The 14,651-nt window shown below is 38.6% G+C and overlaps 1 protein-coding gene across 1 annotated transcript in view; it reads right to left on the bottom strand.

Moving 5' to 3' along the window:
* RNF20 (ring finger protein 20) overlaps positions 1–11,680 on the bottom strand; it is a 48,552-nt gene extending 36,872 nt beyond the window's left edge. The window contains exon 1 of the mRNA XM_031654362.1: positions 11,662–11,680. The gene's annotated coding sequence lies outside the window, so the exon portion shown is untranslated. The remainder of the gene's footprint in view (positions 1–11,661) is intronic.
* Between the last annotated feature and the right edge of the window lie 2,971 nt (positions 11,681–14,651).

Raw genomic sequence — 14,651 nt, 5'->3', positions numbered from 1 at the left:
AATCACATACTTGTTTAAATATGACCATACAAAAATATTTATCATAGCATTATTTATTGCTTAAAATTTTTAGAATCAATTTAAATAAATCATGAAATGTCCTCAAATATAGAATTCTATGTAGTCATTAAAGTTGTGATATAGATTTGTATTTCTTAACATTGAAATATAAAAATATGTTGTTGAATGGGATAAGTAGGTTTCAGGAATATATGCATAACATTTATTTTCTCTCTTTCTCTCTCTCTCTTTTTTTTTTTTTTTTTTTTTTGAGACGGAGTCTTGCTCTGTTGCCCAGGCTGGAGTGCAATGGTGTAATCTTGGCGCACTGCAAGCTCCACCTCCCGGATTCAAGTGAGTCTCCCTACCTCAGCTTCCTGAGTAGCTGAGATTACAGGTGCCTGCCACCACACCCAGCTAATTTTTGTATTTTTAGTAGAGACGGGGTTTCACCATGTTGGCCAGGCTGGTCTCGAACTCCTGACCTCAGGCCATCTGCCCACCTCCGCCTCCCCAAGTGCTGGGATTACAGGCGTGAGCCACTGCGCCCGGCCAACATTTATTTTCATAAGAAATAAAAAACATTTCAAACCAATGTATTACCAATTTTAGACGTACGAAAATTGTCTCGACTTGTAATCTTTGCTTCCTCATCTCCTATTCACTCTATTCTCTAAATGAAATATTTCATCAACTATTTACATGTAAATAAATATGAAGGGGGTTTAATATGTAAACTAAATAGCAATCACAAACCTAGCTATTTAAAGAGAGGGCTTACTGCAGAAAGCAGTTTGGAGATTTCTCAAAGAACTTGAAAAACAACTATTTGACCCAGCACTCCCATTACTGGGAATATACCCAAAGGAAAACAAATTGTTCTCCCAAAAAGACATGCACTCGTATGTTCACTGGTGCACAATTCACAATAGCAAAGACATGGAATCAATCCAGGTGATCATGAATGAAGGACTGGAGACAGCAATCATCATGGCAGATGGGAGGCAGGACTAGATTGCAGCTCCGGGCGGAGCAGCGTGTGGGGGCTCGCATTATGAATTTTAGCTCCAGATCGACTATAAGAACAAACCAGCAATCCCAAGAGGACCCACAGACCCTCTGAAGGAAGCGGGCTACTCCTGCAGGACCCAGGAGAGCCCCCTAAAACTGTGACTGCCCCAACAGTGGAGGTGAGAAAGGGACACCCTCTTCTCTCGAACACACACCCCCACTGAAGAAGCTGAAAGTCTGTTCGTGGAAGAAGTTTCTGACTTTACCTGGAGCTGAGTCAAGCTAGCCGAGTGAAATACAGCGGTAGAGGAAGCAGCAGTAAGGCCCTGGGAGCTCACTGGGTCCCTAAGCAGCCCATTCCTGCCTGGTACCACAGGGATCCATCGGGAGGGTAGACAGAGGAGCAAGGAGTAAAACTGCACAGGGAGAAGGAAATCTCTAGCTGAACTTTGTAACAATTTGAATGGGGTGAGAAGCCTCCTGGCCAGAACTCAGGGGAGGGCAAATCTGGTGTGCAGACTCCACAGGCTGGGAAGGAACCAAGCCCTTTTCTTTCACAGCTGGGAAGTAGATAGCCTGGGGCAGGTTTTCAAGCCATCTAGCCCTCCACCTGGAAACAGACTGGGGCTGTTGGCAGGGGACACGGTGGGAGTGAGACCTGTCCTTCGGTTTGCATGGGAACTGGGTGAGGCCTGTGACTGCCGGCTTACCCCCACTTCCCTGACAACCTGCATGACTCAGCAGAGGCATCCATAATCCTCATAGGTACATAACTCCACTGATCTAGTGTGCTAAGGACCCTCACAGAGTCCACTGCACACCCGCCCCCCCCAACCTCTACCAGAAAAGGCACTAATATCCATAGATGAGACACCCATAGACGGTTCACATCACAGCACTCTGTGCAGACAACTCCCAGTACCAGCCGGGAGCCAGGTAGACTTGCTAGGTGCCTAGACCCAGAAGAGAGATAACAATCACTGCAGTTCAGCTCACAGGAAGCCACATCCATAGGAAAAGGGGGAGAGTACTACATCAAGGGAACACTCCATGAGACAAAAGAATCTGAACGACAGCCTTCCACCCTAGACCTTGCCTCTGACAGAGCCTACCCAAGTGAGAAGGAACCAGAAAACCAACCCTGGTAATATGACAGAACAAGGCTCTTCAACACTGTCCCCCCGCCAAAAAATCACACTAGTTCACCAGCAGTGGATCCAAACCAAGAAATTCCTGATTTACCTAAAAAAGAATTCAGGAGGTTAGTTATTAAGCTTATCAGGGAGGGACCAGAGAAAGGCGAAGCCCAATGCAAGGAAATTCAAAAAAATTATACAAGAAGTGAAGGGAGAAATATTCAAGGAAATAGATAGCTTAAAGAAAAAAAGCAATGAAAAATTCAGGAAATTTTGGACACATTTTTAGAAATGCAAAATACTCTGGAAAGTCTCATCAATAGAATTGAACCAAGTAGAAGAAAGAAACTTAGAACTCAAAGACAAGGTGTTCAAATTAACCCAATCCAACAAAGACAAAGAAAAAGAAAATATGAAGAAAGCCTCCAAGAAGTCTGGAATTATGTCAAATGGCCAAAACTCAGAATGAATAATCAGTGTTCCTGAGGAAGAAGAGAATTTTAAAAGCTTGGAAAATATATTTGGGAGTATCAAGGAAAACTTTCCTGGCCTTGCTAGAGACCCAGACATCCAAATACAAGAAGCACAAGAACACCCAAGAAATTTGTTGCAAGAAGATCTTCACCTAGGCACATTGTCATCAGGTTATCCAAAGTTAAGACAAAGGAAAGAATCTTAAGAGCTGTGAGGCAGTAGCACCAGGTAACCTATAAAGGAAAACCTATCAAATTAACAGCAGATTTCTCAGCAGAAATCCTACAAAGCTAGAAGGATCTGGGGCCTTATCTTCAGCCTCCTCAAACAAAATACTTTTCAGCCAAGAATTTTGTATTGGGTGAAACTAAGCATCATATATGAAGGAAAGATACAGTCTTTTTCAGACAAAAAAATGCTGAGAGAATTTGCCATTACCAAGCCACCACTGCAAGAACTGCTAAAAGGAGCTCTAAATCTTGAAAAACTTCTGGAAACACATCAAAACAGAACCTCTTTAAAGCATAAATTACACAGGACCTATAAAACAAAAATACAAGTTGAAAAGCAAAAATAAAGCACACGCAAAAACAAAGTACACAGGCAACAAAGAACATGATAAATGCAACGGTACCTCACATTTCAATACTAATATTGAATGTAAATAATGCTCCACTTAAAAGATACAGAACTGCAGAATGGATAAGAACTCACCAACCCACTATCTGCTGCCTTAGGAGACTCAACTTAGACATAAGGACTCAGATAAACTTAAAGTAAAAGGGTGGAAAAAGGCATTTCATGCAAATGGACAGCAAAAGCGAGCAGGGGTAGCTATTCTTACATCAGACAAAACAAACTTTAAAGCAACAGCAGTTAAAAGAAACAATGAGGGACATTATATAATGGTAAAAGGCCTTGTCCAACAGGAAAATATCACAGTCCTAAACATGCATGCACCTAACACTGGAGCTCCCAAATTTATTAAAAAATTACTAATAGACCTAAGAAATGAAATACACAGCAACATAATAATAGTAGGGGACTTCAATACTCCACTGACAGCACTAGACAGGTCATCAAGACAGAAAGTCAACAAAGAAACAATGGATTCAAACTATGCCTAGGAATAAATGGACTTAACAGATATATACAGAGCATTTCATCCAACAACCGGAGAATACACATTCTATTCAACAGTGCACGGAATTTTCTCCAAGATAGACTATATAATAGACCACAAAATGAGCCTCGATAAATTTAAAAATATTGAAATTATATCAAGCACTCTCTCAGAGACTCAATAAATTTAAGAAAATTAAAATTATATCAAGCACTCTCTCAGACCACAGTGGAATAAAACTGGACATCAACTCCAAAAAGAACCTTCGAAACCATGCAAATACATGGAAGTTAAATCACCTACCCCTGAATGAGCTTTGGGTCAAAAATGAAATCAAGATGGAAATTTAAAAATTATTTGAAATGAAGGACAATAATGACACAACCTATCAAAACTACTGAGATCCAGCAAAGGAAGTGGTAAGAGGAAAGTTCATAGCTCTAAACACCTACGTCAAAAAGACTGAAAGAGTGCAAACAGACACTCTGAGGTCACACCTCAAGGAGCTAAGAAACAAGAACAAACCAAACCCAAACCCATCAGAAGAAAGGAAATAACCAAGATCAGAGCAGAACTAAATGAAATAGAAACAAACAAAAAATACAAAAGATAAATGAAATGAAAAGCTAGTTTTTTGAAAAGATAAATAAAATTGATAGATCACTGGCAAGATAAACCAAGAAAAGAAGAGGGAAGATCCAAATAGCCTCACTAAGAAATGAAACAGGAGATATTACAACTGACACCACTGAAATACAAAAGATCATTCAAGGCTACTATGAACACCTTTACACACATAAACTAAAAAACCTAGAAGAGATGGATAGATTCCTGGAAAAATACAACCCTCCTAGCTTAAATCAGAAAGAATTAGACACCCTGAACAGACCAATAACAAGCAGCAAGATTGAAATGGTAATATAAAAATTACCAACAAAAAAAAGTCCAGGACCAGATGGATTCACAGCAGAATTCTACCAGGCATGCAAAGAAGAATTGGCACCAATCCTTTTGACACTATTCCACAAGACAGAGATAGAAGGAACCTTCCCTAATTCATTCTATGAAGCCCACATCACCCTAATACCAAAATTAGGAAAGGACACAATCAAAAAAGAAAACTGCAGGCTGATATCCTTGAATAACACAGACACTAAAATCCTTAACAACAAAATACTAGCTAACCAAATCCAACAACATACCCAAAAGATAATCCACCATGATCGAGTGGGTTTCATACCAGGGCTGCAGGGATGGTTTAACATATGGAAGTCAGTAAATGTGATACACAACATAAACAGAATTAAAAACAAAAATCACATGATCATCTCAATAGATGCAAAAAAAGTATTCAACAAAATTCAGGATCCTTTATGATCAAAACCCTAAGCAAAATCAGCACACAAGGGACATACCTTAATGTAATAAAAGGCATCTGTGACAAACCCACAGCCAACATAATACTGAATGGGGAAAAGTTGAAAGCATTCCCTCTGAGAACTGGAACATGTCAAGGATGTCCACTCTCACCACTCCTCTTCAACACAGTACTGGAAGTCCTAGCTACAGAAATCAGACACAAGAAAGAAATAAGGGGCATCCGTATCGGTAAAGAGAAAGTCAAACTGACACTGTTTGCTGACAATATGATCGTTTACCTTGAAAACCCCAAGGACTCCTCCAGAAAGCTCCTAGAACTGATAAAGGAATTCAGCAAAGTTTCTGGATACAACGTTAATGTACACAAATAAGTAGCTCTTCTATACAGCAACAGTGACCAAGCGGAGAATCAAATCAAGGACTCAACCACTTTTACAATAGCTGCAAAAATAAAAATAAAATAAAATATTTAGGAATATACCTAACCAAGGAGTCAAAAGACCGCTATAAGGAAAACTATAAAACACTGCTGAAAGAAGTCATAGATTACATGAACAAACAGAAACACATCCTATGCTCATATGGGTAGAATCAATATTGTGAAAGTGGCCATATTGTCAAAAGCAATCTACCAATTCAATGCAATCCCCATCAAAATACCACCATCATTCTTCACAGAATTAGAAAAAAACATTCTAAAATTCATATGGAACCAAAAAAGAGCTCATATAGCCAAAGCAAGACTAAGCAAATAGAGCACATCTGGAGGCATCACACTACCTGATTTCAAACTATACTATAAGGCCATAGTCACCAAAACAGCATGGCACTGGTACAAAAATAGGCACAGAAACCAGTGGAACAGAATAAAGAACCCAGAAATAAAGCCAAATACAGTCAACTTACCTTCAACAAAGCAAACGAAACATAAAGTAAGGAAAGGACACCCTTTTCAACAAATAGTGCTGGGATAATTGGCTAGCCACATGTAGGAGAATGACACTGGATCCTCATCTCTCCCCTATACAAAATCAACTCAAGATGGATTAAGCACTTAAACCTAAGACCTGAAACTATAAAAATTCTAGAAGATAACATTGGAAAAACCCTTCTAGACATTGGCTTAGGGAAGGATTTCATGACCAAGAACCCAAAAGCAAATGCAATAAAAAGAAAGACAAATAGCTGGGACCTAATTAAACTAAAGAGCTTTTGCACAGCAAAAGGAACAGTCATCAGAGTAAACAGGCAACCCACAGAGGGGGAGAAAATCTTCACAATATGTACATCTGACAAAGGACTAATATCCAGAATCTACAATGAACTCAAACCAGTAAGAAACAAACAAACATGGCCAGGCTTGGTGGCTCACACCTATAATCCTAGCACTTTAGGAGGGGGAGGCAGGTGGATTGCCTGAGCTCAAGAGTTTGAGACCAGCTTGGGCAACACAGTGAAACCCCATCTCGACTAAAATACAAAAAAATTAGCTGGGCGTCATGGCATGCACCTGTAATCCCAGCTACTCAGGAAGCTGAGGCAGGAGAATAGCTTGAACCCAGGAGGTGGAGGTTGCAGTGAGTGGAGATCGCACCATTGCACTCTAGCCTGGGTGACAGAGCAAGACTCCATCCCCCCCACCCAACAAAAAAGACAAAAAAAAAAAGTGGGCCAAGGACATGAATAGGCAATTCTCAAAAGAAGATATACAAATGGCCAACAAACATATGAAAAAGTGTTTAACATCACTAATGATCAGGGAAATGCAAATCAAAACCACAATGTGATACCATCTTACTCCTGCAAGAATGACTGTAATCAAAAGATCAACAAACAGTAGATGTTGGCATGAATGCAGTGAACGGGGAACACTTCTACACTGCTGGTGGGAATGCAAACTAGTACAGCCACTGTGGAAAACAGTGTGGAGATTCATTAAAGAACTAAAAGTAGAACTACTATTTGATCCAGCAATCCCACTACTGGGTATCTACTTAGAAGAAAAGAAGTCGTTATATGAAAAATATACTTGTACATGCATGTTTATAGCAGCATAATTCACAATTGAAAAATCAAGGAACCAGCCCAAAGAGAAGTAACTCAGGAATGGAAAACCAAACTTTGTATGAGAACATTGTATGAGAACGTTCTCATCATATGAGAACGTTCTCACTGATACGTGGGAGCTAAGCTATGAAACACAATGGCATAAGAATGATACAATGGACACTGGGGACTAGGGAGGAAGAGTGGGAGGAAGGCGAGGGATAAAAGACCACAAGTATGGTGCAGTGTATACTGCTCAGATGATGGGCACACCAAAATCTCACAAATCACCACTAAAGAACTTACTCATGTAACCAAATACCACCTGTACCCCCAATAACTTAGGGGAAAAAAATCGATGGACTGGATAAAGAAAATGTGCTACATATAAACTATGGAATATGATGAAGCCATAAAAAAGAATGAAATCATATCCTTTGCGGCAATATGGGTGCAGCTGGAGGCCATTATCCTAAGCAAATTAACGCAGGAACAGAAAACCAAATACTGCATATTCTCACTTATAAGTGGGATCTAAACACTGAGTACACATGGACACAAAGATGGTAATAATAGACAATGAAGACAGCTAGAGGAGGAAGGGAGGGAGGAAGGTCTAAGGGATGACCTATTGGGTGCTGTGCTCACTGCCTGGGTGATGGGATGATCCGTACCTCAAATCTCAGTGTCACACAGAGTTCCCATGTGACAGACATGCACATATATCTCCTGAATCTAAAATAAAAGTTAAAATTATTTTAAAAATAGATACATAAAATAGTGGGCTTTATTGCCACTATTAAAAGACATCCCAACCCCTTACAAAAGGGAAGCTAAATAGACTCTGGCTTAAGCTTTCGTTGAAGTCACAAATCCTGGGAAACATACAGCTCACAGCAGTCACTGAGCTGTATACCACACCTCCAAAACAAAAGCTAGGGCTCCAACAACAACTTACACTAACTATATAGTCTCTCCTGTCCCACTCATTGTCTCCCCCACCCCAACCACCATCATTTTGAATCACGTTTGTCATTCCTTTGCTTTTATTTTTATGTAGTTTTCTTGTATCTAGATGTACCCCTCTAAAAGCACATATTTGATTTCAGTTGCTTTTAACTTTGTCCTTTTAAAAATTGGTATCTAATTTTCCTGCTAATGAAACACAAAGTTTAGCATGTTCTCATATCCTCTCTTTCTTCGTCTCTTCTCCCCCACCCCATTAGCTTCTTATAATCTAGGCATTTAATTTTATGTGATATAGATATATTTTCCATTTTTCTTTGGTCTCAAATATTTTTCCAAGCAACAACAAACACTGTTTGATCACCTTTATTTCATAAATTTCTTAGAACACAACCTTTACTTTGTCATTGATTTTCTTTCTTTTTTTCCCCATGTCATTGCTTTTCTCATTTCAGTAGCTCATCCAAAATTTGTCTTCACTTTGGAACTTGGTGAGGTAAAGCTTCTGAAATCTTATATACAAGCAGTCCTCATTATGCATAATTCTGATATGTGCAAATTTCAGTTACTTCAATTTAGTTAAATAACAGCAGACTCCAACAACAATGGTTCAATTTCATTTAACACAATATAGTTATTATAACTGTGATTAATTACATAAAATAAAAATTTTGCTCTTTAGTCTTTGATCATCCTGTAAATAAGAGATATGTCAAGAGCAGTGAACATCCACACCACTCTTTCAAAGTCTGTTGGTGATCAGTCACTGTGCATCTGTTAATCAGGTCGAGTGAAAACAGCAAAGCATGTAGCTGTGTTGCCTCATTGTTTCCCAGTGATAAGCAACCTCATGTGATGTTTTTGCAAAAATGGATAATCAAGTGAGGGAACTGGCTAACAAAGATGAAATTGCAAAAGAAAAAAAGTGTTAAGTCTGAAAGTGAAATTGGATGTAATCATAAGATTTGAAAATGGCAACAGCAAAGCAAAAGATGAGAACTAGGTCTGCAGGATGGTACAGTATGAACCATGTTAAAAATGTCTAATAAATACAAAAAACACGATAAAGTCATATCAACATATTTTAGTTTAAATTGCACTGGGAACAGAAAGCCACTTATCATTGAAATTGAGCATTTACTTCTACTTTAAAGATTTAACAAACAATTCCAATCATTTGGCAAGCATTCAAGGCAAAATGTGAAATTAGTTACCACATGGAAAACAAACAATAATTACAAGGAGAATGAGGATAAAGTCTAATTTCACCATTTCAGAAATTAGCATGAATTGATTAATGTTAAACTGCCTGGTGAAGCTACTATTGCAAATAAAAATGTTGCTGTAAAATCTGCACTCAGATTCTGAGAAATAGTTAAGGCAGATGGTTATAATGATCAGCAAATATTTATAATGATGAGACAGACTTTTTTTGGAAGGGAATATCATCAAGAATTTAGACAAAAGGAAAGAATCACAAAGTGGCCAATAAGGAGTAAAATAGATTAACTTCTTTAATTAGGAGGTAATTTATACATCATAATTTATATGAAGGAAAGAAAGCAAGCATTATTGAAACTACTCTTGATATTTTTTAATTATGATTTTTAATTGAAAATCATAATTGTATTTATAAGAGACAATGTGATGTTTTAATAAATTTTACAATGTAGAACCACTAAATCAAGATAACTAACACATTCATCACCTCATCCATTTTTTTTTGTGGTGAGACACTTGAAATTTACTTTATGAGTTATTTTGAAATATATTATACACTATTATTAACTAGTCAACCTACTATGCAATAGAACTCAAAATTTATTCCTCCCGTCTATCTGAAACTTTGTATCCTTTAATCAAACAATTCCAAGATATGAAAATATCATATTCTTGATATTTTTCACAAAGAAATATGTTAATTCTTAATGTTTCTAAGATGTAAATTGTAATATATTAAATAAATACTAGCTTTACTATTTTTTCACTTCCTAATACATTTATGAGTAAGAGAGTTTTTAATATTTTGACAAAAATTTCTGAAGGGCATGGAACAATTCCCAGTTTTCCGGTTAGTTATTAACATAGCAAAACCTTTTTAGTCCTGCATTACCATGTAAACTGAGGAGTGCCTATACTTGGAAACATTTTTACCATGCCCACACATCTGAGTAAGTTTGCTGGATATAAAATTTTGGATTCCAAGTTTTCTTTCTTTAATAATTTGAAAACCTTATATGGCGAAAGGGACTTTGCAGATGTAATCTTGAGAAGGGGAATTATCCTGAATTATCTAGGTGGGCACTAATGTCATCACAAGGGAATTTATGAGAGAAAGGCAAAAAGACCAAAGAAACAAGAGGTGATGTGATGACGGAGGAAGGGGAATAAAAGGTGACATGAGTGAGATGATGCCCAAGGATGCAGCAGCCTCTAGAATGTAAAATAAGCAAGGAAAGGATTCTTCTTCACAGATTTCCAAAGCAGCAACTCTGCTAACAACTTAATTTTAATCCATGACACTCATTTTGGACCTCTGACCCCAAGAATTTTAGGAGAATACATTTGTGTTGTTTTCAATCTGTGGTGATTTGTTACAACAGCAATAGAAAACTAACATAGCACTCAACAAAGATTGACTGGAAAGTTGAATGAATGTAAAATAGCATCACATATATGTACATCCAAATATAACACCTCTCAGCTTCCCCTCCTCAAAGCAGAAACTTAGAGCCAATTGAAGTGTCCCCTGGTTCTCTTGAGGAATTTCCAGCAGATGCTGTATACATACCACATCAGTATAAAGTCATGATGAGGGGAATGGTGCAGACCTGATCAACTATAATTCGGTTTGTTCCATTTTTGGCTCTGATCAGTGACTCAAACCTAGTTGAGTGGGTAGGATGAGAGAGGTGCCACCTTATTCCCTTTAGTTTCCTCCTTCTCTTCTTACACCCCGCCCTCAACCCAACCCAACTCCTCTCTTCTCCTCTACTTGCAAAATAAAAGCTCCGGCATTTCAATAGATGTAAACACACATTGGTGGGAAATTTTGGTGAGGTAATTGCTAACTTCAAACAGCCAAAACTGTCCTTTTACACACACACACACACACACACACACACACACGCACATGGGCACACATACCCACATGCATATGTAAACATACAGAATCAGAGACAGAGAAAGGACCACAATGATGTTTAATCTGACTTATAAAATTTTGATTTTCTTTTTGCTTGACTATATTGTCATTTTTCCACAGTGAGTATAAATAATTTGTAATATAAGTAAATAAAACTTTAAAGCAAAATATTTTAATCAGTTAAACCTATTTTTAGAAGGACTATGGAGTTGCTGCCAAGAGCTAGACAAAAACATGAGAGACACGAGAGGAATGTAGATTCCAATCATTGCAGCAAAGAGGCTGAATACAGAGTGATGGAAGTTAGCTAATGTAATGGCTAATTTTATGTGTCACCTTGGCTGAATTAAGGAATGCCTAGAGAACTGGTATAGCATTACCTCTGGCTATCTGTGAGGGTGTTTCCAGCGGTGACTGGCATGTGAATCCATGGACTGAGTGGAGAAGATTCACCTTCAATGTGGGCAGGCACCTTCCAATCAACTGGGGGGGGCCTGAATAGAACAAACAAAAAACAAAGAGAAAAGAACTTTCTCTTACTCTCTCCTAGAGCTGAGACAGCCTCCTCCTGCCCTTAGACATCAGAACTCCAGGCTCTCCAGACTTGGAACTCTAGGACTCACAACAGTGGCCTCCCAGGTGCTCAGGGCTTCAGCTTTGGACTGAGAATTACACTATCGGTTTTCCTGATTCTGAGGTTTTTGGACTTGGAACGAGTCACACTATTGCCATCCCAGGGTCTTGAGCTTGCAGAGAGCCTGTTGTGAGACTTCCCTGTCTCCATAATTATGTGAGCCCATAAATCTCTTATCTATCTGTCTGTCTATCTATCTACCTATCTGTCCATCCATCCATCCTATTGTTTCTGTTCCTCTGAAAATCCTAATACAGCTGCCAACTCAAACTAGGTAACTAAAATTGTTGCTAAGAGGCATGTACATTGCAATCCTCAATCAATAGAGTGGCATTGTAGCTACAACAGGGCACTTAGCATATCTGTGAGAGGTGATGTCCTTATTTCATCATGTTCTTTTGTTAAAAATTCAAGTGTGTGGAGTGAGGGGTCTGACTGTTCCTAGATTCAGAATGTTAGTTTGGGCTAATCAAAGTTTTATTGTGATAAAAATAGATTAGAACATCTTTTGAACTTACCCAAAATGGTGGCTGCTTTTTGTTTTTTCTCTTTTGTAAGGTTGGAAGAATCACAAGATTAGGTGATGGTTAGAGGGCAGAGAAGACCATAACACACCATTTCCATTGTTGTCTCACCTTTAGGTTTATGAGCAATTGCAGATACTTCATTGTGGACAATGAAGAAAATCAAGGGTGGTCAGGCAAGTTATAGCCACTGCTCAGCAAAGAGTCTGTATGTGTCTTTGATGAAATGTTTGTGGTATTTTGGTAAAGTAATAGTTTTAACAAAGTAAGGGTTAAAATTTCTTTTAAAAAAAGATGTTTCTGCCTATGACTAGTGACAAATGCAGCAATAGGATTTACTTGTTCAATGACACTGAGGTTTCTAGGAAATTTGCATGGTTAATGCTACTATAAAATTCAGTTCCCAAAGTGTCAAAGAGTCAGCTTCCTAAAAAGGTGAGTCAATTTGTAAAACCTTAGAGAATCACGGAAATACTCAAACTCTTTGAACATGGAAAATCCACTGAGATGCTTTTACTTTCTTTGCTCCTTTAAAAATATTTCCCCCTTGCATCCAAGGAGAGGAAATGAGTAAAAACCACATTGATGAAAGTTATTGTCATGGTTCTAGTTTCATGTTAGGTGGTGGTTTTAACAATGGGTATTATTGTTGTTATTGTTATTGTTAATAGATAGAAGTCCTTATATAGACATTTGATAAAAACATATAATGAATTGAGAATCATGATTAATCTCTTCATGTACCCTGTTAAAAAACAAAATTCCAACCAATTTAGTTTAAATGTCTAATTGGCTTTTACTGGTGACTCATGAATCAGTCAGCCTCCCATGTAAAAATAGAAGGAAGCTCCACTGGACATGGCAGAACAGTCAGTTTTGTGAGATAGCTTGAGCAAGAACAAAGAAACAAAAACACAAAAATAAATGTGGATTGGTTAACATTAGGTTACTGCAGGTCACTTTCTTGTAAAGGTTAAAGCAGAGAGGCATGTTGGCTCAGGGTAACTGGGCCCTTTCTGATTGGCTGCTGTGAGTCTCCTATTTTTAGGAAAAACTAGCCTTTGAGGGCGGGTGGGGTGGGATGTGGATTATCTTGCTTCCTCAGCGTTGCAGTTTGATTATGTGGCAATCAGCATGAGTGACTGCATTTTGGTTTGGTCTGTTGGGGTCTAGCAGAGGAGCTCAATCCAAAACAATGGTCTCCTATAAATTTTATCTAACAAACCCCTGCTTTTGGTCAGGCTCTCACCCAGGTAGACTTAGGGCATCAGTGCTACACTCAGTGATCATCATTCTGGATTTTCAGTCTCAACACATTATTCAGAGGTTAGAGTGTCCTCGTTATTACACATTTCTTTGAGTTTTTGTCATTCTAGCTGGAGAGAGACTATTTGGCATTGGGTAGATGACTGCATGCAGGAATTTAAGACTTTTGAGAGCTTGCACCAGGAAAACTATCCTATCCTAGGCCTAACCCCTCTAGAAAACATGCAGACTACAGTAAGTACATATTGATAACCCACACTTGACAGGAGTTAATTGAAACCTAATTATAAATGTTCAAATGGGCCTGATGGACAGGAGTCATCCCAGGAAGAACAGAAAGGGACTTTCCTGGCTTCAGAGGTAACAGATTAAGCACTGATTATAAATAACATTTGCAATTTTATAACGGTTTCCTCACCAATACCTACTGATTTTTTGTATCATGTTACCAATACCATTATGGGTAAAGAAATGTAAGGAGCCTAACAAAGGTCCTCTAAGGAAGCCTGTGAACACCATGTAACCCTCTTCGTTTTCCCACAGTTAGGAAAGGAAATTAAAATAGCATCCCACTCATTGCCAATATTCTTTTTCATCCTTAGAAGCATTTTGTTGTCCATAGGCAATAGTGTCTGGGTGTAAGGAGGCAAAGTTAGGTAGCAGGGAACGTGCTTTGTAGCAGGGATCCCCAACCCTTGCTTAACCGGGCTGTGGCCTGGGGTTTGGAGACCCCTGCTATAAAGCATGGTTCCTGCTACCTGGACCAGTAACTGGTCCTTGGCCTGTTAGGAACTGGGCCGCACAGCAGGAAGTGAGTGGCAGGTGAGCAAGTGAAGCTTTATCTGTATTTAAAGCCACTCACCATCACTCACATTACCACTTGAGCTCTGTCTCCTGTCAGATCAGCAGCAGTCTTAGATTCTCATAAGAATAAGAACACTATTGT

This window comes from Papio anubis, chromosome 13 (genome assembly GCF_008728515.1).
Source record: "Papio anubis isolate 15944 chromosome 13, Panubis1.0, whole genome shotgun sequence".
Lineage (NCBI taxonomy): Eukaryota > Metazoa > Chordata > Mammalia > Primates > Cercopithecidae > Papio > Papio anubis.
The sequence above is the reverse complement of the archived record's forward strand: the minus strand, read 5'-3'. Positions and strand labels throughout refer to the sequence as shown.